This window comes from Canis aureus, chromosome 14 (assembly GCF_053574225.1).
Source record: "Canis aureus isolate CA01 chromosome 14, VMU_Caureus_v.1.0, whole genome shotgun sequence".
In the NCBI taxonomy this organism is placed as follows: Eukaryota; Metazoa; Chordata; class Mammalia; order Carnivora; family Canidae; genus Canis; species Canis aureus.
Window position 1 is genome coordinate 24218547 of NC_135624.1, and position 27131 is coordinate 24245677.

At 41.6% G+C, this 27131-nt stretch overlaps 1 long non-coding RNA gene across 2 annotated transcripts in view; it reads right to left on the reverse strand.

Moving 5' to 3' along the window:
* Positions 1 to 27131, reverse strand: part of LOC144282865 (uncharacterized) — a 49748-nt gene that overhangs the window by 2004 nt on the left and 20613 nt on the right. Inside the window, exons 1-2 of one of the 2 annotated variants that reach the window (XR_013351279.1) lie at positions 15526 to 15731; positions 562 to 754 (exon numbers count right to left, since the gene is read on the reverse strand). This is a non-coding gene — a long non-coding RNA (uncharacterized LOC144282865). Of the gene's footprint in view, positions 1 to 561; positions 755 to 15525; positions 15732 to 27131 lie in introns of those variants that run through there. The other variant, XR_013351278.1, reaches the window with a different exon arrangement.

Genomic DNA, 27131 nt, shown 5'->3' on the forward strand with positions numbered 1-27131 from the left:
CCCGCTCCTCTGTCCTGGAATCAGGTCACCAGGCCTGTGGCCAGAATTCCCTCTCTTCGGCTCTTTATTCCCAGAAGCCGATCCAACATGCTTCTCTATTGAAAATAGCTGTCCCCTGCCTTAGACCAGGGGCCTGAAAACTTTTTTCTCTCAAGGGCCAGATAGTATGTAGGTACTTGAGGCTTTGAGGGCCATTCACTCTCTGCAAGTACTCAGCTCTGCCGTTAGGGGGCAAAAGCAGACGCCGACAACACAAACAAACCAGCCTGCTGAGGGACCAGCCTTTTTCACTTACAAAATATGGGCCTTGGGCTGGATTTGGCCTGTGGGCTGTTCTTTGCTGAACCCTCCTTTGGACCCGAAGGAAATCTGCCACTAGACATCATGCTCTGCATTACATTTTTTATATGCATATTTTTTATTGGAGTTCAATGCCAACATATAGTATAACACCCAGTGCTCATGCCATCAAGTGCCCCCCTCAGTACCTGTCACCCAGTCACCCCATCCCCCTGCCCACTACCCCTTGCAATTGCATTACGTTTTTGATTAGCAGTTTACCCTCTGTCTTCCCCCTGGATGCAGATTCCTTGAGAGTGAAGACTTTTTTCATCTCCTTCAGCGCTCCTCCGCTAGCCTGGATATCCACTGGGTTGGCCAGAGGTCTCTCAACCCATTTGCCGAGAACGGAACCCAGCTCCTAGCTGAATTTTCCAGGGATGTGTCTGTCACACCTGACACCAGCTAGTAAAGTCTAGAGAAAAACAATTTTTGAGTTTGGAGACCACAGAACTTTATTAAACTATCTTACTCGCCTGTTCTTTTTTTTTTTTTTTTTTCAAGTAAGCTCTACATCCTACCTGGGGCTTGAACTCAGGACCCTGAGATCAGGAGTTGCATGCTCTACGGACTGAGCCAGCCAGGTACCCATGTTACCTTTGTATTCTAAGATGCATTTCTGCACTAACATTTCTATGCTTCCAAAGTCAAGGCCTCTGTGTTCCGAGGCTTGATAACCCCAAAAAGATCCAGTCTTTCTTCGACCCCTGCCAACGGTCCTCCAGCCCACAGGATCACTGACCGCCTCCAGCATGTGAAGGGCAAGTCTACAAAAGGCAGCCTCAGCCCCTGTTAACTCTCTGGTGGCTGCAGCCAGGCAGGTCCTGTGGCTCTCGGTAGGGGGAGCAGCTGATCCCTCCGTCAGCTCCAGGGCCCTCCGCAGCGCCCTCACCCCTCTCAGTGGTGGGGGGTACCTAGGAGCCTCTCCCCAGAATTTCAGTCCTCCATGGCCCCCCAGCAGGAAACCCCCGTCCAAGTTTAATGATGCTGCAGAAAATGCAGACAAGTTTCACCCCACTGAAGACTGTCCTGGAAGTGAGCTGAGCCTCCCACCATGACTGCCATCTGCCTTCAGCCCCAAAAGTCTTAAGGAAAATGAGCGCAATGTATATTTGGAGAAGCTGCTGTATATTTGGCTTGAAGCTGCCACCACCCTTGAGAGCCACTGGGCTTTCTTCCCCTGATTCAGTCACGTCTTCTCTTCCCTCCCAGCCCTCCTTCTAGAAACTGCATGGGACTCAACGAGTACACTTGAGAAGTGGCCAGCGTGACTGAATTTGTATTTTATTTAAACTCATCTAAATTTAAAAACAGATACTTAATTCAGTTATTGGAAAACTTTATGTTTGGAAGGACGTGGGCGGATGGGTCAGTTTTTTTCAACGGCAAATTTTATAAAATTGAAATACACATCAAGTATTTTTGATGAAAATTGAGTGTCCAGATTGAGATGCACTGACTATAAAATACATATCAGGTTTTGAAGGCTTAGTACAGAAAAAAAGAACTATCTCATTCATAATGGTTTGTACTGATTGCATGTGAAAATGATATTTTGGATATCTTGGGTTAAATAAAATATATTATTAGATTTCACTGTTTCTTTGTCCTTTTTTTCACATTATTTTTCCATCAGTCTGCACTGTTCTAGACCTTCTTCTAGTTGTCCTTTGTACTGGAACACTGGCTAGAATCATGGCCACCCCGTCTTCCTCCACTCCCCAGCAGGGCTGCCCTCCCGGTGTTAAGAGGGTGGTGTTTTCAGAAGAAACTACTCAGTCTTCTGAGACTCACTGTGACGAAAGGGGAGAGAAGGATGGTGAGCAGGTAGAACCAGGTCTGAATTCCTACAGGAAACCCAGCTCTGACGCCAATGCAGCACCCACAGTGGGATGAAAAATGCATGGGCCTGGCCCTCCAAAGACACGCTTGGCGGAGGGCTCCCACAGTCGAGGGCTGAGTGCGGTGGCTCCGGTACACACAGGAGCATCTAACTCAGCCTGTGGAGCAGGGAACTCTCCCCAAGGGAGGTGGCAGTTGAGCAAAGTTGGAGCAGAATCAGAAGGCTCTCCAGCCGCCCTGTGTAGTAGCTCTGCGGGCCTGGTGGTGGCCACGCCTACTGCTAACCCAGATGCACCAACTCGGCCATCATTACCCCTCTCCAGGGCCAGGCCTGCCCCTTTCTCTCATAGAGTAGAGCCACCCCAGGAGTCCATCAGCATGCCCAGCGCCGAGCCCAGGCCTGCTGGAAACGCAGGCCAACCGCTCAGTGAAGAGACACAGACGGAGGGGGGCTGGGCCCTCCTCAGCAGGACCAGCGCTGGGACTGCAGCTTTCTGCAGTTGCCTGCCATGTCTCTGGGGAGCACCTCCCTTCCAGGAGGCTCTGAGTTGGAAACACACAAAATGGATTTGGGCACACATCCCTAATCACAAATGCCAGGAGGGTTGGAATATCCAGCAAAGTGCTTTCCAGGCTTCTGGAAACACCTGGGAGGAGGGGCTGGAGAGCCAAAACCCAGGAACCCAGGGATGCCTGGGTGTCTCAGCGGTTGAGCATCTGCCTTTGGCTCAGGGTGTGATCCCCGGAGTCCTGGGATCAAGTCCCGCATCGAGCTCTCTGCATGGAGCCTGCTTCTCCTCCCTCTTCCTATGTCTCTGTCTCTGTGTTTCTCATAAATAAATAAATAAATAAATAAATAAATAAATAAATAAAATCTTCAAAAAAAAAAAAAAAAAGGAAAAAAAAAAACAGGAATTCAGCCCTAATTCTGACCCAGCCAAAGGCTCACTGAGTGCCTGGGGACATCATAATAACGTGTGTATATGTGTGTGTGTGTGTGTGTGTGTGTGTGTGTGTGTGTTACCTGCCATGGGCCAGGGCAAACAAGAGTAGAAACAAAATGCAATGGTGACAAGAGATGCCTTGTTTACCTCCAGCTACAGGGATAAGGAACGACTTCCTGGCAGGGTGGCATTTGGGAGAACAAGTAAGTACAAAGCCTGAGAAGAGAGGCCATGGAGGCTTAGGTGGGGCATGTCTCCCCTTGCTGACTGCCAAACTCAGTTTCCACCTACCTCTTCTCAGACACCCTCTGCAGCAGTGAGCTGACTCACCTCCATTCTCTAAGACATAAAGCTTGTCCTGTACACTCAGCACTTGGTTATTCACACTTAATGTTATTGAGTTTATTACCATTAAGAACATTTTCGATGGCCCACCGCTATCATGCTTCATGTCTTGTCTCTCCAACATCACAGTCAGGGAACATAATGATACTTTCTCATATTCCCTGCCTGCCTGCCATACAATCTCTGGATTGGAAGGGACCCTGACAATCTTTCTATCCAGACCCCCATCCTCTCTCCCCGACATGCCTCTGCAAGACTGACGTGCATGCTGGCTGCCTCTTTATTCTCTTTGTGCAAAACAGAATGTTGAGAACAGGTTCCTTCCATTTCAGTATCAGCTGATACTCCAAGACAAGAGCCAACTGCTTCCCATTTCAAAGTGAGAAGTAAGACCACCAGAACACAGGATAAGATGACTTGATTTAGTCAGGTTTTAAAATCCCAATCCAGGGGCACCTGGTTGGCTCACTTGGTAGAGCATATGTCTCTTGATCTTGGGGTTTTGAGTTTGAGCCTCATGTTCGGGTTAGAGTTTACTTTAAAAAAAAAAAAAAAAGCCCAATCTACCCACCTCTAGAACCTTAAAGAAGTTGGAGAGGCAGAGGTGGGGGTTGGTGTCAGGTAAGGATTTGAGAAGAGAACCGTCAGTGTCTAGATTCCCACCCTCCCTGTGGGGGCTCTGTCCAAGGCACCGGGGCTTCAGTGAGACCTCTTAGAAGAAGGCTCAATGCATAGTCCCTGGAACATGCAGAACTCAGTTGACTGATATTCCAATCACGTTGAGGGATCCAAAGGGCCAGTGACTGTGGCTGACTAGCAGCCCTGAGGGTGGAGTAAGGAGAGGTTATATTGAAGGTGGCTCACTTTCCCCAAGTCATCAGGACAAAGGATGTATGAAGGTTTCCAAGAACCAGAACTGGCCAGATGCTGGGGCAGCAGGGGAGGGAGAAGTCGTGCAGCAGCCACCAGAAGAGACATAAGCTCCCGGTCAAGCAAACCGCAGGTGCCCACCAGGAACAGGAAGGGACCAGCTGCAAAGGACCCATGAAGGAAGGCACGAGAAAACCCAGGTGGCTAGAATAACACCAGTCAGGTGAGCCTTTTCCTGTCTCTTTCTTTCCCTCTCCCTCTTCCCAGTTCTGGAGGAACCAGAGGACGTGTTGGACGGAATGGGGAGAGAACCAAAGCACCCAGTGAAGAGAAAGAGACACAACAGCCCCACCCCCCCTTCTCACTACAGGCGCCAGCCTGACACAGTTGAAGAAGGAAAGGGAAGAAATATTCATTTTCAGTGAAGATTGGAGAATCTGAGCTGTTCCATGGAGCGGACATACTAATTAGTAGAGACTGGGTTTTTGCGACTGTAGTGAGTAGATGACTTTTTCTTGGATAAGAGTGACAAAAGAAGCCCTAGGACTTGCTCCAGTTTTCAGAACTGGGCACAGAACAGGTTTGGCAGGACAGCAGAAAACCAAGACTACAATTCATCTCTGCTAGATTCTAGAAGTACCTCCTTGTTCAGAGTCATGAGGACATACCGTACACAATTTCAAAAATTCGGAACATACTCTATATGGTATCCAAATATTTTTTCTTCAAAGAATAATATATCATGAAGGTTTTTCCCTTGGAGGAAAATATTCATCTATGAGTTGAACATTCCACCATATGGACATGCTGTAATTTATTTATCCAATATCTATCCAATGTTTGCTCTTGCAAATCATGCTAAAATCAAATATCTTATGCATAAATCTTCATACACATATTTGCTTCCTTCCTAAAGATAAATTCCAAGGAATGGAATTGCTAGACTAGCAGGTAGACATTTTTAAGGCTTTTTAATTCAATCGTCAAAGAGCACAGGGTCCAGAAATACATTTTTCCTTGAGTAGGATTGAGTGGTCCAGCCCAGCAGAGGCTTGAGTACTTCCTACAATCTGTATAGCTTTTCTGACGTGACCAGGGAAACCAGGGAAACAATGTGACTATTGGAGGAAGTTCTTCTCATGCACAGATATGTAAGGGGAGTGAACATCACATCTGAACAAGCCTATCCTTTTTTTCCTACTATAACACACAGAGAATACATTGCATGTACTTATATGGTGTCTCCCTTCCTGTCTCTTCTCAGAACCAATTTCTTGGGGACACAGTATGGAGTATGATCAAAAGCATAGATTCTAGAGTTGAAATTGCTCTTCTACCCAGTAAATGTGTTCCTGAAACAAGAGTTTCCCCCACCTCTGTGTATCCTCCCTTGTAGGCTTTCTGTTATGGCTGAATTGTGTTTCCCACAAATTCATTTGTTGAACTCCTGACTGCCAGCACCTCAAAATGTGACTATATTTAGAGAACTGGTTTTTAAAGAGGTAATTAAGTTAAAATCAGATTGTTAGGGTAATTCAGTATCACCAGAGTCCTTAAAGAGGAGCTTAGGGTACAGACAACATACAGAGGAAAGACAATCTGAGGAGACAGCCATCTCCAAGCCAGAGAGAGAGATCTCAGAAGAAACTCACCCTGATGACACCATGATCTCAAACTTCCAGCCTCCAGAACAATGAGACAATAAATTTCTGTTATTTAAGTCACTAAGTCTGTGGTACTTTGGAATGGCGATACTAATACAAACTAATATACTTTCCAAATTGGCTCAATTGCTAAAAGTATTTAACAAGAAGCCTCAAATTCAGTAAGTATTCAATAAATAACATCATTAGTTATAAATTTCTGTTCTTACCTTACCAAAAACCTGAATCCAGGTCAGCTAAACTAATGGTTCCCAACAGGGAGTGATTTTGGACAATGCCTGGAGACATTTTTGGTGGTTGCAAACTGGAGAGAGCAGTGTCGCCAGCATCTAGTGGGTAAACTCCAGAGATGTTTCTAAACTCCTATGCGTGGGACAGCCCCCCCACAACAAAATGTCAGTATCATGGAGGTCGAGAAGTCCTGAGCTAAACCAACACTGGCAGTCACCTGGGTGTCAAGCTCTTCCATCCAGATAAGCCTCACACCCCTGGGTTGGGGAATATCCCTTTTGTGTGGTATTTCCCTCACATGTGCTATGAAGCTATCTAGTCTACCAAACAGGTAGGCTTGGCCAAACCCACCCATCTAGCAAGCACAGTGTGACATGATAGGAATCTAATCACCAGGTATATTAGCAAGCTTCTACTGCAGTGCTCCTGCCTAACAATCACCAATCTGTGAGGTGAGCAAAATAAGCATTTGTTTGTTGCTTTATGAGGTGGCTGGGTTAGTTCTTTGTCAACCTGTGGATCAAGTGCAGGTCTGCCTCATACATCTCAGTCTGGAGCCCAAGCTGAAGGAACCCCAAGAACCGAGGTATATTCTTCCCACGGTGGAAGTTTCCAGAGGGGCGAGTAGGAACAATGGTGTCTCCTAAGGCTCAGAACTGACACACTTACCTCAGCCCACATTCCATCGGCCAAAACCCACTAGTGGGCTCCCTGTTACCTACAAGATAAAGTCCAAATGTCTTCGACTGCCTTCAATTCTTCATTGAAATCAGACAGACTAGAATAGACAAGCATCTTTCCAAAGTCTTTAGCAGACACCAAAGGGCTTCATTGCCCATCTCTTTAGCTTTCTCTGGCTATGCTTGCAGCTCCCAAATGGGTCTGTCATACTATTTCACACCAATGGGACTTTACAGATGCCACCACACTTCTCAGTCCGCCCACCCAGAATGCCTTTTCTCCATCTGCACTTGGAGACTTCCTCATTCTCCAACTCCCCGTTCATGTGTCCTCTTCTCTGCAAGGCTCCCCAGCCCAACCAGAACTAAATTTTTTGCTTTGGCTATCACTGGACCTAGGTCCATCTGTCCGGTCGCTTCTCACATGTCATTGCCCTTATCTCTACACACTTAGGGAGTACTCTGCAGGCAAAAACAGTTCATTCTCAGGTCCCTAGCACCCAAATACGCAATATTTATTGAAGTAGTGTAGGAGGAAGCAAATGATTCAATGAATGAATGAATGAATGAATGAATGCTGTGCCCCATTTCAGCTATGTATACTTCTCACTAAGTTACTCAGACAATGAGTTGCTTCTCAAAAGTCACTCTCCTCCTCTTTCTTATGGACCAAAACCCAAATTTTAAACTGAGAACATTATCACTCATTTCTCAACCGCCCTTGCAGTGAGGCGTGCCTATGAAACTAAGTTCTAGCTGACAACACATAAGCAGAAATGTTGTATGTGATATGCTGAATGGCTTCTTAATAGGAAAAGAACAAGCCTTTTTCCATTCCTCCTTCCTGCTGCCTGGAATTTAGATGCGATGGCAGGAGCCTTAGCAGCGATCTTGAACTATAAGAATGGAAGGTACATGTGGCAGAGTAGAAAGACAGAAGGTGTGCGGGTGTCTGACAATTCGTAGAGCTGTCTTAGCAGCACCCACTACTTACCTCAAAAATTATTTTACATAAGACAAAACATTCTTAGATGTTTTAGCCACTGTAGTCGAGCCTCTGATTACTAAATAAATTTAATTCAAAAGCACACTTTAAAGATTCCTGCGTCTTCACTGGGTGAACACATCTTCACCTCAGTGCATATACACCCACTTTCCTATCAGTGGCTCTGGTTTCTCTACACAGTCGTTAAGGATTGGTGAAAAAAGAAATCTGCTCATTTCCAGCTCACTCTTTGCATTGCTGCTATTGGTCTCCCTTTCTACTGAACACTCTGTGGGGAGAAAGTAAGGTTTTACCACTGAGGTAGGGCCAGGAGATTTTTATAAATTCAGTTACTAACCCCTCTGGCAACAGGTAAATTCTATCACTTTTCTCCTGGGTAATATTAATAGTTTACAAATGAAACCAAAGTCCTTGAGTACAGCCACCTCTCCAAACACCTCTCCATCTCACATGGAGGACAACCCTTTATGCCCCATGATCTCCACAGGCTTAGCACACACGGCAGTCGTTTGTCAGCCCGCCTCTGCCTACTTGATACAGGCCGGTCCTCTGGCTGCTGTCCAACTGCAGGGACTCCCTACTCCCTGCACCAGCCTCCAGCCAGCCAGCCCTTTAATCACTGACTCTAACTCCCCTTATCCACACCTGCCCTGTACTAATCCAGTATCTCTGCGGAACAATTAGCCTTCCAAATAGAGGTAGTTTCTTCTCCTACCTATTCTCTCCATGGACAATAGACTGATAGATAGAGGTATAAAATAGGGCAGAGATCACAGAGTTCATCTAGAGCAGTGATTTGCAGAGTATTTATATTTTAAACCCTGGAAGCCTTTGTTCGTCTGAAATCTTAGGGGAAGCCAAATATGGAAAGTAGATAAAGTTAGAGCCACTTGAAAGGCAAGAGAGTTTGAAGGGAATCCAGAGACTGGTTTGCCCTCCCTCCCCATCCAGCAGTTTTAAGGACTGCTCCTCTCAAAAACCCTGGTCTCTATGCCTCAACATGTGCTCTTCTTCTTTCTGCCCAAGTACACCTCTTCCGGGTGTCTGTGTGGGTCATCCTGCCTTCCAATCAAATTCCTAAACAAATGTCACCTCTTCTAAGAGGCTTTTCCTGTCACTTATCCAAAGTCACTCCAACCCCAAGTCACAGCCTCTTCTTTCAGGCTGCATTAGCATTAGCCCAGGTCCTCCAAGAAAGAGATGCTGAGATGGAAGAACAAAATGCAAACTTTTATCAGAGCGAAGGTGTGAGACAGTAAAAGAAGGGATGTAGGATGGGCTAGGAGAGCTGGTAGGCTGCCATGAAGAGGTGTGCCTGAAGGAAGGAGACTGTGCGGGGGCGGGGGGGAGACAGGAGGGAGAGAGGGTAAGAAGTCTTAGGCCACAGTACATTTCTAAGAAAAATTGAGCAAGACCACCAGAGAGTATCCAAACTCTCTGGATTCTTTCACTGAGTCTTATTGCTGAGGAACAGCCCCTGAGAAGCATGGTCCTAGTCAAACACAGTGAGGGATTTCAGAATACAGAGTCTCTCTCGGTCACTTACACACCCTGCAGTCTGAGATCAGAGAGGCCCATTCTTATGGCTGCCACATTTTTCTTCACAGCACTTTCACCATCTGATGTTGTTACATTTAGTGTTTGTTAATATTATTCCCCAGATACAATGTAAACTCTGTGATAATAAGGACATGCCTGGCTTGTTCACCACTATATCCTCAGCTCCTAGAAAACTACTGGCAAATAGAATGTGGTTAACAAATACTTGCTGGATGGATGGATGGATGGATGGATGGATGGATGAATGGATGGATGATGGATGGGTAAGTGGATGGGTGGGTAGATAGATAGTTGGATAAATGGATGGATGGAAGTTGAGTGGATGGGTACTTGTGGAGTAGATGGGTGCATGAATGGGTAGATGGGTGCATTAGTCAATGGATGGGTGTGTGTTTGGGTGGCTGGATGAGTGCGTGAATGGATGGATAAATGGATAGTCTGGGCCACAAAGGAGGTATAACATGAAAGGAACAGTGTAAAAATCTCAAAGTTGTGTTGTTGATCAAAGGAAAAACAAAAAGTATCATCATGTGTTACCAGGGATACAGGAGAACAGAATGTAACTGAGGGGCCTCCAAGAATGCTGTTTCCTTGAAGAAGAGAGATAGGATTCAGGGAAGCCATACAGGTGATGAGAGCTCAGCCAAGAGTTTCAGAACATAGGGTAGTTTTTTGGCCATGCGTTGCAATTCATCCAGGCTGAGAGACTTATATTTACTTTTCTGAAACTAAAGAGATGCAAACTCGTGGCCATGAAAAAATGAAAAGGTAATCTAACCTCCTTTCCTTTGAAAACACACACCCCACATATACTCAGACATTGGGCTTCTCTTGGGTATGACCATTAATGACTTAGGCATAATGTTATGCCTCTCCTTCCCACCCCACACACAAACCCACCACCCTAATACCACGTTGTAGAAGTCACTTTCCTGGCTACAAATGCTGAGACTCTAGCTCACATGGAGATCTAACTCTACCATCTAAATTTCAGTCAGGAAGATCTGAGGAGATTAGATTTAAGGTAGCAGGGATGTGAACATGCGAAAAGGGGAATGGCTTCTCCATGAGTCAATACTAAAATCTAAAGTGATCTTCCTCCCTTATTAATAAAAACAAAATAGCACAAGCCCCATATAAGAATGTCTGCTCTTAATTTATAGGGCTTTCCAAAATACATGGGCTTTCTCTGATATGACAAGTTCAACTGATTTGTGTAACAAACCATAAAATTAAATGTATGTACTTAAGGGACTGGGGTTGCCAAATGGATTCTCCAAAGTAGCTGCCTTTTTGATTCGCTGCACCATTTTTAGCTAAAGCTGGTATAATGCTCTGCACACTTCAATAAAAATGGAATCTCACAAACCTCCAAGAAGCTAAGGGCAACCTCCAACTTTTAATAATAGAGTTTAGGCAGCCACTAAGGACCAAGAGAAGTCTACAGTGTTTGATGGATTTGAGTTTATGAAAGCAGCTATCATTTTTGTCCCATTGACCCAGGGATGGGGTCAGAAAGGGGCCTCAGGGACCATAGCAGGAGATGAGAAGGCGTAGCATGACAGAGGGGGGCTGTAAGCACCCACTACCCCTTTCCTTCTCCAGTCAATACACCACACTTTCATCTGACATACATGCTGGGCTTTGTAGTAAGCTTTCATAGGTCTGAATCAACAATGTGAATAGCAATAGTCACTGAGATGACATAACATTTGTATCAGAACCTTCCCATAAGTCCCCAGGGGGTTACCCATATAAGATTCACTGATATATTTCTCACTCTCCAACACTGAAGGCCGATCTCCTGAATAGAACAGACATTGTCTGGCACACACTGTTTACTGTAGCTCTTAATGGAAAAGTTATAAAAAAAATAAAATAAACACTACTTCAATGAACATTTGTTGAGTTCTGACCCTGCTAGACATCAGGGATACAAAGGTGAGTATAAGATCATCCTTTCTCACAAATAACTTACAGAAAGAGGAGGCACAAAGGCAACATGAACATATGTTGAATCATTTAGAATGTATTCACCTGAAAGTAACAGAATATCTCCCCAGATGTGACTTAGGCAACAGGAGGTTATTACTATACCTCACATAACAAAAAAGATGAGGGAGAAAGCTCCTAATGTGGTTCAGCAGCTCTGGGATGGAAGGGATTTGCTTCTCTCTCTCTGTGATTCTCTTGGCTTTCCCCTCATAGTTGCAAGACGGCTGCTAGGGTTCCAAACATCACTTCTCAGAGAATTACATTCAACAATAGAAATGGAAAGGCAGGGTGTTCTCTGCATTACTCCTTTATTGTCATGGAGGAAAATCTTTCCCAATAATCCCTTAGTTGATTTTCTTTCTTTCTTTCTTTTTTCTTTTTTTTTTTTTAAAGATTTTATTTATTTATTCATGAAAGACACAGAATGAGAGGTAGAGGCACAGGCAGAGAGAGGCAGACTCCATGCAGGGAGATTGATGTGGGACTCAAACCTGGAACCCCAGGATCACGCCCTGAGCCGAAGGCTGGCGCTCAACAGCTGAGCCCCCCAGGTGTCCCCCCTTGAGTTAGTTGATTTTCTATCCAATCCCTGCCAGCAGGAACAGATTACATCCCAGACCTTAGCTGCAAGGCAGGCTGAGAAAGAAAATGTCAGGTTTTCTCAGCCTCTGTAGGGAGAGACAGATTCTCCCGGCAAGTAAACAGGAGAAGGAACCATTGTGAGTAAGCAAACAAGATCTGTCAGGCGTAATGACAAGGAGGTGTAAGGCCAACTATGGGAGCCTAGAGGAAGCACACCTGTCCCACCAAGAGAAGAATCCCTGGAGCTGGTAACACCTGAGGTGAATATTAAAGAATAAATAGGATTTAGCAAGATAAAGATGAAGAGATGATAAAAAGAGTGAGTGGACCAAGATTCCAGGTAAAGAAGTTACATTAGCAAAAGCACAGAATGGTGAAGAGCAAGAGGCCAGCGCCAGTTTAGCAATCTTAGAGCATCTAGCAACTAGAAATGAGTCTCAGCCAGTGTCAGAGGCATGGTCACGAAGGCCTCCTAGGCTGTCTGCAGGAGCTTGAACCCGCAAAATAGGCCAGAAATTGCAGATTCCAGAGCCAGGAGGCCAAAACCAACCTCCAGATGTGTTCTGTTTGGTGAGCACAGTGTTTGCATTCTGAATATAATGGCTAGAGGCAAGGTACTTCTCACTCACTGAACCCCTTTCTATTGTCTTCCACCTGGCCTCCCTCCTTCATATAAACTGTCTCCCTGTTCTCTTAAGACTTTTGAGCTTGCCTCCTCTGAGTAGGCTCTGGGGAGCCATCAAAAGATCTTACATAGGGAAATGGTACTGCCATCTCTACATCTTATATTAACCTCTTAATTCCCCTAATGGGGAAGTTACAGTTACAAGAACATGGCTGGAGATAAGAAGACAGAAGAAGGTATATTTTTCAGGACTCTTGATAGCAAGTGTCAAAATGCAGCTCAAACCAGTATAAATTATTAAAAAGGATATATTCGTTTATATAACATTCTCTTTAAAGTAAGCTCTATGCCCAACATGGGGCTTGAACTCATGACCACAAAATCAAGAGTCCCATACTTAGGGGCCTAGGTGGCTCAGTTGGTTAAGCATCTGTTTTCAGCTCAGGTCATGATCCCAGGGATTAAGTCCAGCATTAAGGCTCCCTGCTCAGTGGGGAACCTGCTTCTCCCTTTGCCCTTCTCTTTCTGCTTGTGACCTCTCTCTCTCTCTCTCTCTCTCTCTCTCTCTCTCGCATATAAATAAATTAATTAAAAAAAAAGAGTCCCATACTCTATGCACTTAGCCAGCCATGTGCCCTCAACTTCAAAAAAAAAGGGAGGGGGCAGGAAAAAATTAAATTGAATATGCATACAGAAAGGGAATCCACACCAACAAGGAATTCCAAAGACAATGAGGCTATATGAACCCTGCATGAGCTAAGGAAAAAGGAAGGGGCCCGAGGACACAAATGGAGAAAATTTGTTAGCAAGGAGGTAAAGGAGATGTTCAGAAAAACAAGGTTGTTCTATCATCCAGATGAGCTTTTGGCAAAGGGGGCGGGTGCTACTTTATACTTGTCTTCCCCTTGCAGGCTCTCCTTCCCAATGTAAATTTAGGCAGTCAGGGAGGAAGCAGAGCACTTCTCTTGCATATGCTGGGTTTTTATTACTTTTAACTCAAAATAATCTTCATGCCAAAGGAGCACATTTTGGGGCAGCCTGCCCTGTGACCCTACAGAATTGGGCTCCTGCCTGGAACTTCCCTGGAGGTTCTACATATTAAAAGTTGAGCTAGAAAATTGTTCCATCTCATGGAGCTAGTCTTTTTTTTTTTTTCTTTTAAGATTTTATTCATTTATTCATGAGACACACAGAGAGAGAGGTACAGACATAGGCAGAAGAAGAAGCAGGCTCCATTCAAGGAGCCCAATGTGGGACTTGATCTCAGGACTCCAGGATCACACCCTGAGCCAAAGGCAGATCCTCAACTGCTGAGCCACCCAGGCATCCCTCATGGAGCTAGTCTTACTCCTGACCATAGGTTAGTTCAGTTAAACTCATTTCAGGATACTAATGTGTTCTCAAAGTTAGGCCTATGCTTCAAGAAATAAGGGATTGGGGATCCCTGGCTGGCTCAGTGGTTTAGCGCCTGCCTTTGGCCCAGGGTGTGTTCCTGGAGTTCCAGGATCGAGTCCCACGTCAGGCTCCATAATGAAGCCTGCTTCTCTCTCTGCCTATGTCTGCACCTCTCCCTCTCTCTGTGTATCTCATGAATAAATAAATAAAATCTTTAAAAAAAAAAAAAAAAGAAAGAAAGAAATCAGAATTACACAAGAGGCATTTCTATGGGGAAAAAAAGAAAAACAATGGTTAATGATTAGGTCATAATATAAATCAGTTTTTAAGTCCTGAGGATAGCCAGTGGAGAAGAATTCTAGATGTCAAGCCCAAAGCATCATCAGATACAGTGAGAGTAGGCATGACAGTCAACAGATTTTCCTGGTTTGTAGTTCAAATACCTCAAGATCTTTGAAGATCCCACACAGCAATAGGCATGAGACTATCTACACATGAGCTGTTGTGGTTTCTCTGAAGTTTATATCAAGTCGTTCATATTCAGTTTGCAGGAATTCAGGAAAAAAGGGCAGTTTTAGGTCTTAAATGAATACAACATACAGGCGGGAGGAAAATAAGACGTGTTCATTTGGAGAGTGATAGGCACTAGAAGAAATCAGGATCTGTTCTAATTTATAATAAACAGTATTAGAATCTAATAATTACTCAGGTATGTTATCAAGACATTTTTATCTTTCTATAATCATCCTCATTTTTAACAAAGATAGGCAAATTAATGTGTTTGCAAAGTAAATCTAGTTTTTAACACCTTGCCCTAATTATTTACATAAGCAAAGCAAAAATAGTGATTGGCCATAAAAGTTCCTTTATTTTTTTTTAAGATTTTATTTACTGGGGCACCTGGGTAGCTCAGTTGTTGAGCATGAGATCTAGCCCCACATAGGGCTCTGTGCCGGGCTTGGAATCTGCTTGAGATTCTCTCTCTCCCCCTGCTTCTGCCTCTCCACCCCTCGCCTGCACTCTCCAACTCTCTCTCTCTCTCAAATAAATAAATAAATAAATTTAAGCAAGATTTTATTTATTTATTTATTTATTTATTTATTTATTTACTTATTTAAGAGAGTGTGTGAGCAACCGAGCAGGGGGAGGGGTAGATAGAGAGAGGGAATCTTAAGCAGAATCCACACTAAGTGTAGACCCCAACAAGTGGCTAGATCTCACAAGGCTCAGATCATGAGCTGAGCCAAAATTAAGTCGGTCATTTAACCAACTGAGTCACCCAGGTACCCCTATATTGAACTTTTAATAGCCCAACCAAAACTTGCACCAAATACCTGCCAGACTTTCCCTATAGTACCTATGGATTTGGGTGAATTCCTCTCTTCTCCATGTCCCTGGTATATCCTGAGTTTCCTGCACCTGCCAGGAAGTGACCTTCTTTACTTACCTGATTAAGCTGCTAGAAACTGTATGCAAGGTATCAGGCCAACATCTCCATGGGGTTTATTGGTTCCGTAAAGTCAACCTTAGTTCCTTAAATCTATCTGGTCATATCTGAGTCTGTACAGGTCTCAAATGGAACATTCAAGTCAAAGCCTTGATAATATAAGCAATGTTTCCAATGGTATCCTGTTACATGAAGAACGGATTCTTATTGAAATTCTATAAATAAATACATTGCCATTAGAATATAAGAATACTATATATATATGTATATAATATATACATGAATATTCACTGAGTCTTTTAATTCTAGAGGGTTCAAGTAGAAAGAAAGGATAAATACTGCAATTCTGCTTATAATGCTATAATTTACCAAATTGCTGTAGGTCAGTTAGCTTAAGAGAAAATATTTACTTAGATCTAGAAAAAGACATGTTAAAAAGCCAGCAATGTTTTAAACAAAAAGTCGGGGATCCCTGGGTGGCTCAGCAGTTTGGCGCCTGCCTTTGGCCCAGGGCACGATCCTGGAGTCCCGGGATCCAGTCCTGTGTCAGGCTCCCTGCATGGAGCCTGCTTCTCCCTCTGCCTGTGTCTCTGCCTCTCTCTCTCTCTCTCTCTCTGTCTATCATGAATAAAAAAAATAAAAATTAAAAAAAATCATAAAAATTACTATTCTCCTTTTGAGTTTATTCAGTCCCATGTTATTAATTGTTGTTTTGCTTGAATCCAGTTTTTCCATTAGTTTTGGAAATTCTTACCTACTTCAGTTTTATGATCATAAGGTTATCAGAAACCTGCACTCAAGAGGTTTTTTTCAGGGCACCTGGGTGGCTCAGTGGTTGAGCGTCTGCCTTTGCCTCAGGGCATGATCCCGGGGGTCCTGGGATGGAGTCCTGCTTTGGGCTCCCTGCAGGGAACCTGCTTCTCCCTCTGCCTATGTCTCTGTCTCTCTCTCTGTGTCTCTCATGAATAAATAAATGAAATCTTTTTTTTTAAGTTTTTTTCCTATGCATCTCACTGAATAAGAAACACATTTGTAAGAGTATCAGTATAAATCCTAACGCAAAGGATAAGACTTAAAAATGGCCATGGTTAAAGATTTTATTAGAATTCATTATAATGCAATCAGCAAGGAAATTTTGCTATTTCTGTGACATACAACACTCAAGATAATAACAAATAAGGATATCAGGTTTCTAGGAATTTTATACATTTTTTTAAAACTCTTGCTTTAAAAGTCCCTACAAAAATATAATCTTAATAAAGTTTAGTATCACTTATTTGACAATGCTTCCTGTTTAACATACCAAATAAGTCTAATGTTTCATAAAATTCCTTAAGATTTCCAGGAGTCCCCTGGAACATCTCAGACTATAGTCAAAAGATTTTATTTTATAGAAAAGGAAAGAAAACTTCCAAATTCATTTTATGAGGCCAGCATTACCCTCACACCAAAACCAAATAAAGGCATCACCAAAAAAGAGAACTACGTGTCAATAAACCTGATGAACATAGATGCAAAAATTTTCAATAAAATACTAGCGACAGTACATTAAAAAGATCATTTACTACAATCAAGTGGGATTTGTTGCTGGGATGTAAAGGTGGTTCAATATTCACAAATCAACGAACATGATACATCACATTAATAAAAGAAAGGATAAGAACCATATGATCATTTCAATAGATGCAGAAAAATCATTTGACAAAGTACAACATCCATTCATGATAAAAACCTTCAACAAAGTAGGTATAGAGGGAATATGCCTCAACATCATCAAGGCCATATATGAAAAATCCACAGCTAACATTCTAAATGGGGAAAAACTGAGAGCTTTACCTTTACAGTCAAGAATAAGACATGGATGTCCACTTTCACTACTGCTCCCTATAGTACTGGAAGTCCTAGCCACAGCAATCAGACAACAAAAAGAAGTAAAAGGCATCCAAATTGGCATAGAAGAAGTGAAATTTTCACTACTTGCAGATGACGTGATACTATATATAGAAAATTCAAAAGACTACCAAAAAACTGCTAGAACTGATGAACAAGTTATTAAAGTTGTGGGATCAAAAATCAACACGCAGAAATCTGTTGCATTTCTATACACCAATAATGAAGCAGCAGAAAGAGAAACTAAGGAATCAATCCCATTTACAACCGCACCAAAAACGGTAAAATACCTAAGAATAAACACCTAACCAAAGAGGTAAAAGACTTGTACTATGAAAACGATAAAACACTGATGAAAGAAATTGAAGAGGACACAAATGGAAAGATATTCCATGCTCATGGATTTGAAGTACAAATGTTGTTAAAATGTCTATGCTACCCAAAACAATCTATACATTTAATGCAATCTCTATCAAAATATCACCAGCATTTTTCACAGATCCAGAACAAACAATTCTAAAATTTGTATGTAAGCACAAAAGACCTTGATTGGACAAGGCAACTTTGAAAGAAAAACAAAGCAGGAAACGTCACAATTCCAGACTCTAAGTTATATTACAGTGCTGTAGCAAGCAAAACAGCATAATACTGGCACAAAAATAGTCACATAGATCAATATAGAACAGAACAGAAAACCCAGAAATGAACCCACAATTACATGATCAATTAATCTTTGACAAAGCAAGAAAGAATATCCAATGGCAAAAAGACAGTCTTTACAAACAAATTGTGTTGGGAAAACTGGACAGCAACATGCAGAAGAATGAAACTGGACCACTTTCTTACACTATATGCAAAAACAAATTCAAAATCAATGAAAAACCTAAACGTGAGACCTGAAACCATAAAAATCCTAGGAGAGAACACAGGCAGTAACTTCTTTGACACCAACCCATAGCAACTTCTTTCTAGGAATGTCTTTTGCAGCGAAGGAAACAAAATCAAGAATAAACTATTGGGACTACATCAAAATTAAAAGTTTTTGCACAGAGGAGGAAACAATCCACAAAACTAAAATGCAACCTGTGGAATGGGGGAAGATATTTGCAAATGACAAATCTGATAAAGGGTTCTTATCCAAAATACATAAAGAACTTATCAAACTCAGAGGTGCCTAATTGGCTCAATTGGTAGGGCACGTGACTCTTGATCTTGATGTCATGAGTTCAAGCCCCACATTGGGCGTAGAGCTTACAAAAACAAACTCATAAAACTCAATACCCCCAAAAAAACTGATCTAGTTAAAAAATGGGCAGAAGGCATGATTTGACATTTTCTAAAGAAAACATGCAGATGGTCAATAGATACGTGAAAATATGCTCAACATCACTCATTGTCAGGGAAAAATACAAATCAAAACTACAATGAGATATCATCCCACACCTATCAAAATGGCTAAAATCAGCAACACAAGAAACAACACATGTTGACAAGAATGTGAATAAACGAGGACCCTGCACTGTTGATGGGAATGCAAACTGGTGCAGCCACCCTGGAAAACAGTATGGAGCTTCCTCAGAAAGTACCCTGGGGCATCTAGCTGGCTCAGTTGGAAGAGCATGCAGCTTTTGATCTCAGGGTCATGAGTTTGAGCCCCATGTTGGGGGTAGAGTTTACTTAAAAAAATTTATTAAATTAAATGTAGGAAAAGAATACAAAAATAATAATTCCAAAGGATACATACACCCCCATGTTTATACCAGCATTATCCATAATAGCTAAATTATGGAAACAGCCCAAATGTCCATTGATTGATGAATGGATAAAGAAGATGAGGTGTATATATATATTATACCACACACCATATATTATATATACACCATAATATATACATACACCATAATATATATAATATATACAACATAATATATATACAATAGAATATGCAATAAAATATTAACCATAAACAAGAATGAAATCTTGCCTTTGCAATGGCATGAATGGAGCTAGAGAGTATTATGCAAAACTGAAATAAGTCAGTCAGAGAAAGACAAATACCATATGATTTCACCTATATGTGTAATTTAACAAAACAAATAAGCAAAGGGGGAAAAAGAAAGATTGGGAAAGAGAGGCAAACCAAAAAACAGACTCTTAATTATAGAGAACAGCACTGTTGGTTTACCAGAAAGGATGTAGGTGCAGTGGAGGGGAAGAAATAGATGAGGATTAAGGGGTGTATTTATTGTGGATGACCACAGGGTGATGTATGGAAGTGCTGAATCATTATATTGTACACCTGAAACTAATATTATACTATATCTTAACTAACTGGAATTTAAATATAAACTTTAAAGAAAATTTTATTTTAGAATTTGATTTCGGGAAGTATGCCCCCCCAAAATCAAAATTTTTGACTAATTAAAATCACAGATCATTATAAAACATTTAATTACCCATTTAACAAAAGTGACAATAAAAGATACCAAAGACAAATACATAAAGTTACATAGCTATGAGCAAAATCTAGTTGGTTTTTTTGTTGTTATTTTGTTTTGTTTTTCAACTAAATCAAAGACTTGATAAACATAGGAAATTATTTTGGCAAAACAGATCCTTTGCTTTCTAGGCAGATAACTTTTAAAGATAAAAACATTTACAATTTATTATTAAGAGTAGATCAATAGTTTTAGAAAACTTTTTTCTTTTAAATAAGAGAAAACAAAAATTTTAACTTTTGCACCAGTGTATTTTTTATTTAAAACTCACTTACTTATGTAAATTTATTCTAATCTTAACCAGTACTGACCAAACACAAAATTCCCTTCTAAAGACTCCTTCTCTATAAATCTTCTACAACTTTCCTGTTTACATTCAGAATTTGTCCTAAGTTTTTCGTCTTTAATTAGTCTTATTTTAGAACAAAATTACTTTCTTTTCTCTCAACAAAAGTATATCCCCATTCCACATATTTTCCAAAAAAGAACACATATCTTACTTTGCTTAAATACAAAGTTGTTTACCTTATTTCTAGTAGTCTTTTTTTTTAAGATTTTATTTATTTATTCATGAGAGACCCAGAGAGAGAGAGAGGCAGAGAGAGAAGCAGGCTCCATGCAGGGAGCCTGATGCAGGACTCGATCCCGGGACTCCAGGAGATCCCAGGCTGAAGGTGGTGCTAAAGGGCTGAGCCACCTGGGCTGCCCTCTAGAAGTCTTATTGCATTTACTGGAATTCTTCATACTTACAAACCTTCATTTCTAGTGTAAACTAAACAGTGAGCAATTGAAAGATGGTTTGTTATACCAATATTTTTGGCTAGAAAATTTATGAAAATTTTTATAATTTCTAAACATGTATTTTTCACAGTACAGTTTTTAAATAAAGCACAAACCAAGTTTACTAATAAATTGTATTCATTTTAGTTTCTCTACAGTAAGACAGAAGTAGACAAACTAGTATTTAATATTTCATTATCTTATCTTACTTGGAAATGATCTAGATACTCAAACTTGGCTCATCATGTAATTTAGCAAAACTCCAAAATGTTTTGTAAGTTTACCCATAAATATAAACATTTTAATCTTATTTACATCTATTTAATATACTTGTTCTTAACAATTATGTTTAGATTACCTACAAAACTTCATGAGACATTTGACAAAGTCAACTATTATTCTAATTTTTTTGGACAAATTTGCAACAAAGACAAGTACCCATCTGATCTTCATTAAGCACAGGTAAAATAAGTTTTAACATTTAATGTATAACTCCAAAGAAAATTTTCTTTTAATTAAACTAACAACCTTAAATTAGCTTTAGTACTATCCCAGATTTACATGAACTTGATAAAACATTTGAGCTAGTTTCTGACTTTTGGAATGCCCACTTCTTACAAGTGCTTGCCTTCAACCAACTAAATAGAGCTCTTATACAAGTGAATTTCAGCAATATCATCCGGAGGTAGAAAAAAATAAAACACATATAGACACATACACAGACAAGATGTAAACAATCTTTTAGCCTTTGTTCTTACTAATATTTGTGGGAAAGACATTAAAAACCCAATTTCCAAATTCCTCCCCCTCTCTCCCTCTCTCTCTCTCTCTTTTTAAATGAAAACTGTTTCCTGGGGATCCCTGGGTGGCTCAGCAATTTAGCACCTGCCTTCAGCCCAGGGCGTGATCCTGGAGTCCTGGGATCGAGTCCCACGTCGTGCTCCCTGCATGGAGCCTGCTTCTCCCTCTGCTGTGTCTCTGCCTCTCTCTCTCTCTCTCTCTCTCTCCCCCCCCCCCACCCCGTCTCTCATGAATAAATAAATAAAATCTTTAAAAAAAAAAAAAAAAGAAAAGAAAAGAAAACTGTTTCCCTAAAGTTCCTAGTTGTTTCTACCTCAAAGAATTGCTCTGAGGTCCTAGAAAAGATGAGGGCAGAAAATTTACATCACCAAGGCAGAGAGAAAGCACCTATATTTTGTCTGAGGTGAAGAGTTGGAACATATGGGTCTAAGAGGTGCTAGAGTCTGGGCACAAAAGCCATTCATTCCAGCAGTTTGTATTTCTTTTAACCCCTTTTATTTCTTCAGTCTCAGGCAACTGTAGACTGTATTTACATTATAAAGACAGAAGATTTATATTTCATGGTACAGAAAGAGTGCAAAATAGTGTTTTGGGGTTTTGTTTTTTTTTTCAGAGTTTCAGGGAAATTGTGATTTAAATTCACCTTCCTCTCTCCTGAGTACAGGATAATTTTGTTCCAATCTTGATCTTTAAAATATCCACAAACATTTCAGAGGAATAGGCAAGGTTGGGGATTGGCAGATAGATGAGGCTTGACTTCTTTCTGGAGTTCCATTTCTGGTTTTATGGAGATTTGTAAGATAATGAGTTGTTTTTAATTCCCCCCAAACAACTATATTACAGCCTAAATGTTATGCAATTGGCCTGACTTTTTAGCTAAATTTGCTTTGTTATATTAGGAAGATTTTTAACTAAAATTGGAATAAAAAGATTTTTGTCTGTGTAAAGGATTTCAATAAAAGCCCTCTAATTCTGTTAGTCCCTGAACATTGTTGGTTTTTTCTTTTCACAGATCATTTGTAGGAGGGACTAGGAGAAATTTTGGTCCCTTTTCCCTCTGAAGGGAAGGTAGCAAATAAGTCATTAGCCTTTTACATTTCTCTCTGAATTTTGTAGGATCTTTTAAAAGTAGAAGCTTATACTTTAAAAGATTTTGCCACTAAGGGTGCCTGGGTGGCTCAGTCGGTTAAGTGCTGGCCTCTTGGTTTTAGCTCAGATCATGATCTTAGGGTCCTCGGAATCAAGTCCTAGAGTCCTGCATCAGGCTCCTGGTTCAGTGCAGTCTGTTTGTCCCTCTCCCTCACCCTCTGCTCCTCCCTTCACTCATGCTGTCTTTCTCAAATACATACATACATACATATATACATACATAAAATCTTTAAAAGACTTTGCCACCATCCAAGAGGTACAAATTCTTTTGCAATGCGGTGGGGGGTTCTAATACACACATGCAAAGAACACTGCATAGGAATGCCTGAAGTTGGCAGAGCCCAATTCTCAATTCCTGGACTGTAGGAGCAAAACGAACCTTATTGCCAGTCTCATGTGCTTTTGTTAAATGTATTTCCTGGCTTTCAGCATCTATGTGAGCAACATGTACACTTTGAACCTAGAGATTAGAGCTGAATGTTCCCTGTAAGTCTTATAGGGCTGATGAGGTCCTATATAGGTAAATGAGGCCAAATTTTAAGGGAAATTTACATTGGATATGGACATTTGTTTCTGAGCCTTGAGCCTAGTTTCTGTGATCTTATCTTATCAAGGGAGTCCCTAAGGCTAGCCATTATACTACTAAGAAAATTGAGAGCTCTCTATAAAGAATATTTTCTTTAAAGTATGGCCAATTGAAAGGATTCATCATCTGGCCATTGACAAGTAGAATCTAACAGCAAATCAAACCAATAAGCCTTAATGGCTTAGCCAAAAATGCAAGATGCATCCAAGGGCAGAGGTGATACAGCCCGTGATCCAGAATTTTGCTCCCAAAATTAGTCTAAGAAAGTGAGGACCTTCATTGTACAGGTGGAAAGAATGGTGTGGTGGAAATGATACGTCCAGTCTGCCACAAAATTGTGAAATGCCTCCAGTCATAGGCCTGTTACTATGACACGTGTAGACAATACTGGAATGGGACTTTCCAGCACTAACAAGCAGCAAAGGCTTAGACAACAAAAGTTCCTATGAGCTGGAACCTCTCATGAGAACTGGCACAGCCAGACAGAAGAGAATGAGAGTCGGAGTCAGTTCCCTCATCTGCTTGGCCACCAAAATGCACCCTGCTAAGTGCACTCTCCAATAGTGGAAACCAAAGAGAATATTCTCATGGTCACAAAGCCAAGCTCTTAGAACAGAGGAGATGAAGGGAAAATATATGCACATCAACAGTCTTGGCCAAGCCTTAGGTCCCTTGGAACCACACCAATACCTAAGAGGGTTGTTCCAGGGGGTTGGAGACGGTATGATGTTTTACAACATACCTCAATCCACTGAAGTTTTCTCTTTTTTAAATTATATTTAAGGTTTTTTCTAAGTTTTAAAAAAAATTTTAAAAATTTAAGTACTATCTACCCTCCAACATGGGGCTCAAGTTCATGACTCCAAGATCATGAGTTGATCTCGTGACCAACTGTAAATGAGCCAGCCAGGTGCCCACACAGAACTTTTCTTGAGGTTGGCAGATGACCTAGGGTCAGTATAACCTTTCCTATGACTTATCCTATCAGGGGAGTCTTCTTAAGGTGGCGAGCACTCTAACAGCTTTTAAGTACTTGACCTGTGCCCACCAGTTTTGTGGCTTAGGCTTCCAGGATGGCCCTTAGCAACACACTTCACCTCGTGTACACATCACATGACACATACAAAGACCATGGGAGGCAACAGATTAGTAACAAGAGAATACTCTATCAAATTTAACCAAAGCATTACTAGGACCAAGGAACTAGTTCCACACATATTTTTCTCCTACTAACCTAAATTTTGAAATAGAGAAAAAGACTCTCACCATTCTTGCTCCTTTGGACTCTGCAGACAGAGTCCAGGAGGCTGACATGGTAAGAAATCTTACCTTCTGCTAGCTGCTTGTCAGATGTCCTAAGCACCTCTCAGATGTAGCAGAGTCCAGGGCAAGAAGTAGCCAGCAAGTTAAAGTGATCCTGCTGACTGCCAGCTGTTGGGGAGGAAGACCTTCCTCTGTGCTATGGTCCTTCTAGCAGGCCTTAGAATCAAATTGGCATGAGACAGATTAACAGAAGAAAATCAGGGGTGCCTGCCTGGCTTAGGAGAACACATGACTCTCGATCTTGGGCTTGTGAAGTCAAGCCCCACATTGGGCATATTGCTTACTTAATTTAAACACACACACACAAACACACACATACACACACAGGAGAAAATCAAATTTAATAGTCGTGCATACAGGGAATCCACACAAACATGAAATTACTTTACCAGTTCACACAACTTTAGACTCAGGATTAATTTAAATCTCAGATATGGCTAAATCCAGGGGTACCATGATAACAACATGTCTCTCCACTCTGCTTTCCCATGTTCTGACTTTATTCTCAGGCAGATTCTCTGCTCCTAGAGAAGACAGTCTCTCACGGCTCCAGACTAATGTGAGAATTAAAGCCAACTGTCTCCAAAAAGAACTTTCCTTCTCCATAATTCTAACAAAATTTCCAGGAAAGACTTTGGCCTGGCTGGAGCATGTGACTATTCATGCGCTAAAACACAGGGTTCCTATAAGGAGGATGTGTGGAGCAAGATAGCTGATAAACCACTTACCCATTACCTAAGAAAGGAGAGAATACAGTCATTTCTATATTATCCCCCAACAAACTTTTTTATCTTCCTTGTAGAACCCAGAGGGGAACAGGGAAAAACAAAATTCCCTCCATCCTCAGCTGCCAGTAGAATTCCCAAGATAAGATCAACTTCCCCAGATGACTTACATAAAAAACACTCCACACTTCTGGGCCCCTGAGAAAAACAACCAGACTAGCTATTATTCTGGGCTACAGGTGGAGATTAAAGATGGACATCCAGCCTGACAGAGGCAGACACTGGGAAGGCTTGAAACCATGGACTCCAGAGTCAGACCATCTGGGTTCCAATCCAGGTGTTCCCACTTACCAGCTTTGACACCTTGAGCAAGTCACCCTGCCTGGGAAGAAGTCCTCCCCTTGGCAAATGGTAATAACAATAATGATAGCGCCTAAATCAAAGTGCTGTGCAAGAGCCGTGTGGTCGTTCATTCAAGTGGCCACACAGGCTGAGGGCTGGGTGAGGTGTACCCACACATCAGAGTTGGGAGCTACAGCCAAAATGGAAAGACAATGAATGTCGCAGAAGCAAACATCCAACATCCACTTACCAATTCTGTGAAATAGTCTTTATCTGATAGCTCGCCCTCCTCCAGATCCCACTCAGTCTGGACAGGAGAGGCAGGAAGGATAAGATTTCTCTGTCTACTTCAAACACTGAGGTTGATACAATTTGTATTTAATTCTTCCTGCTGGGGCCAATCGGCTTATGTCATGTATTGAGAGAAAATCTATCTTCCTCTTCAAAAACATAACTTAGTGCACCATTAGGTCAAAATTTCAGCTAAAGATTGGTTTCCTGCAAAATGTCAAGTCAAGTGTCTTACTATTTATGACAGGACAGCTGTTGCCTCTTTTTCCAAGAAGGAATTAAAGGATCTTATTACCTTAAATGAAAATGACTAAAGCATGATTATTTTTCCTTTTAATCTTTTTTCCCCCAGTGGAAATTTACATAAGACGGAGCTGTAATCCATTCCTTTCATGCCGGCAGTGTGTCAGAAAATCTCTACTCTTGTAGTCCCCATGGCAGCAACCCTTAACCTGAGTCAAGGCTGCATTTGCCTCATGGAGTGGATTTGACTTTTAGCTGGTGAATGCAATCAATGTAGACAAGTGCATTGGATGACTCAAACTCGAGATTATTTCTGGTTTTGAATTCCATGTGTGTTTTGGCCCTCTTTTTTGGCTAAATTCACCCGGTGAATTCAAGTCTGTTTGTTACTTGATGTTGTGGTGAAACAGCCTGAGAACCCTCCGGGCATTTGGAATGCTGGCTTTCACGCCATCCTGGTGATGGTGCATTTTCCAGTTTTCTAAGAAGAGATGATGCTCCAGACTCACTTCCTGGATCAGTGAGGACATGCCCTTCGAATTGTTCTCTCAGTGGTGGACGGCTCTTTGTCAGCTCATCTTTTTTGTGATGTTCTGAAAAACACTGACCTGTAGCCACTGAATAGAGTTAACCCCTAGGGGGGGGGTGAGCTATTTTAAAGCTGACTGAGCACATCCAAATGGGAATTAGACCCATGATCTGCCCTGATGAGTGGTAACCAATGGAGAGACCATGCCCAGCGCTCTCAAGTACAGGTCAGGCTTTTCTAAATGGCAATTTAAAACCTCCATTTGTTTTCTGCTGTGAAAGACCCCATTTAAAGGATGAACAAACAAGCTACAGACTAGGAGAAAATATTTGCAAGTCATATATCTGACAAACGCCTTGTATGAAGACTATATAAAGGCCTCTCAAAACTCAACAAACAGTACAAAAACAAATAAAGAATCCAATTAGAGGGTACCTGGCTGGCTCAGT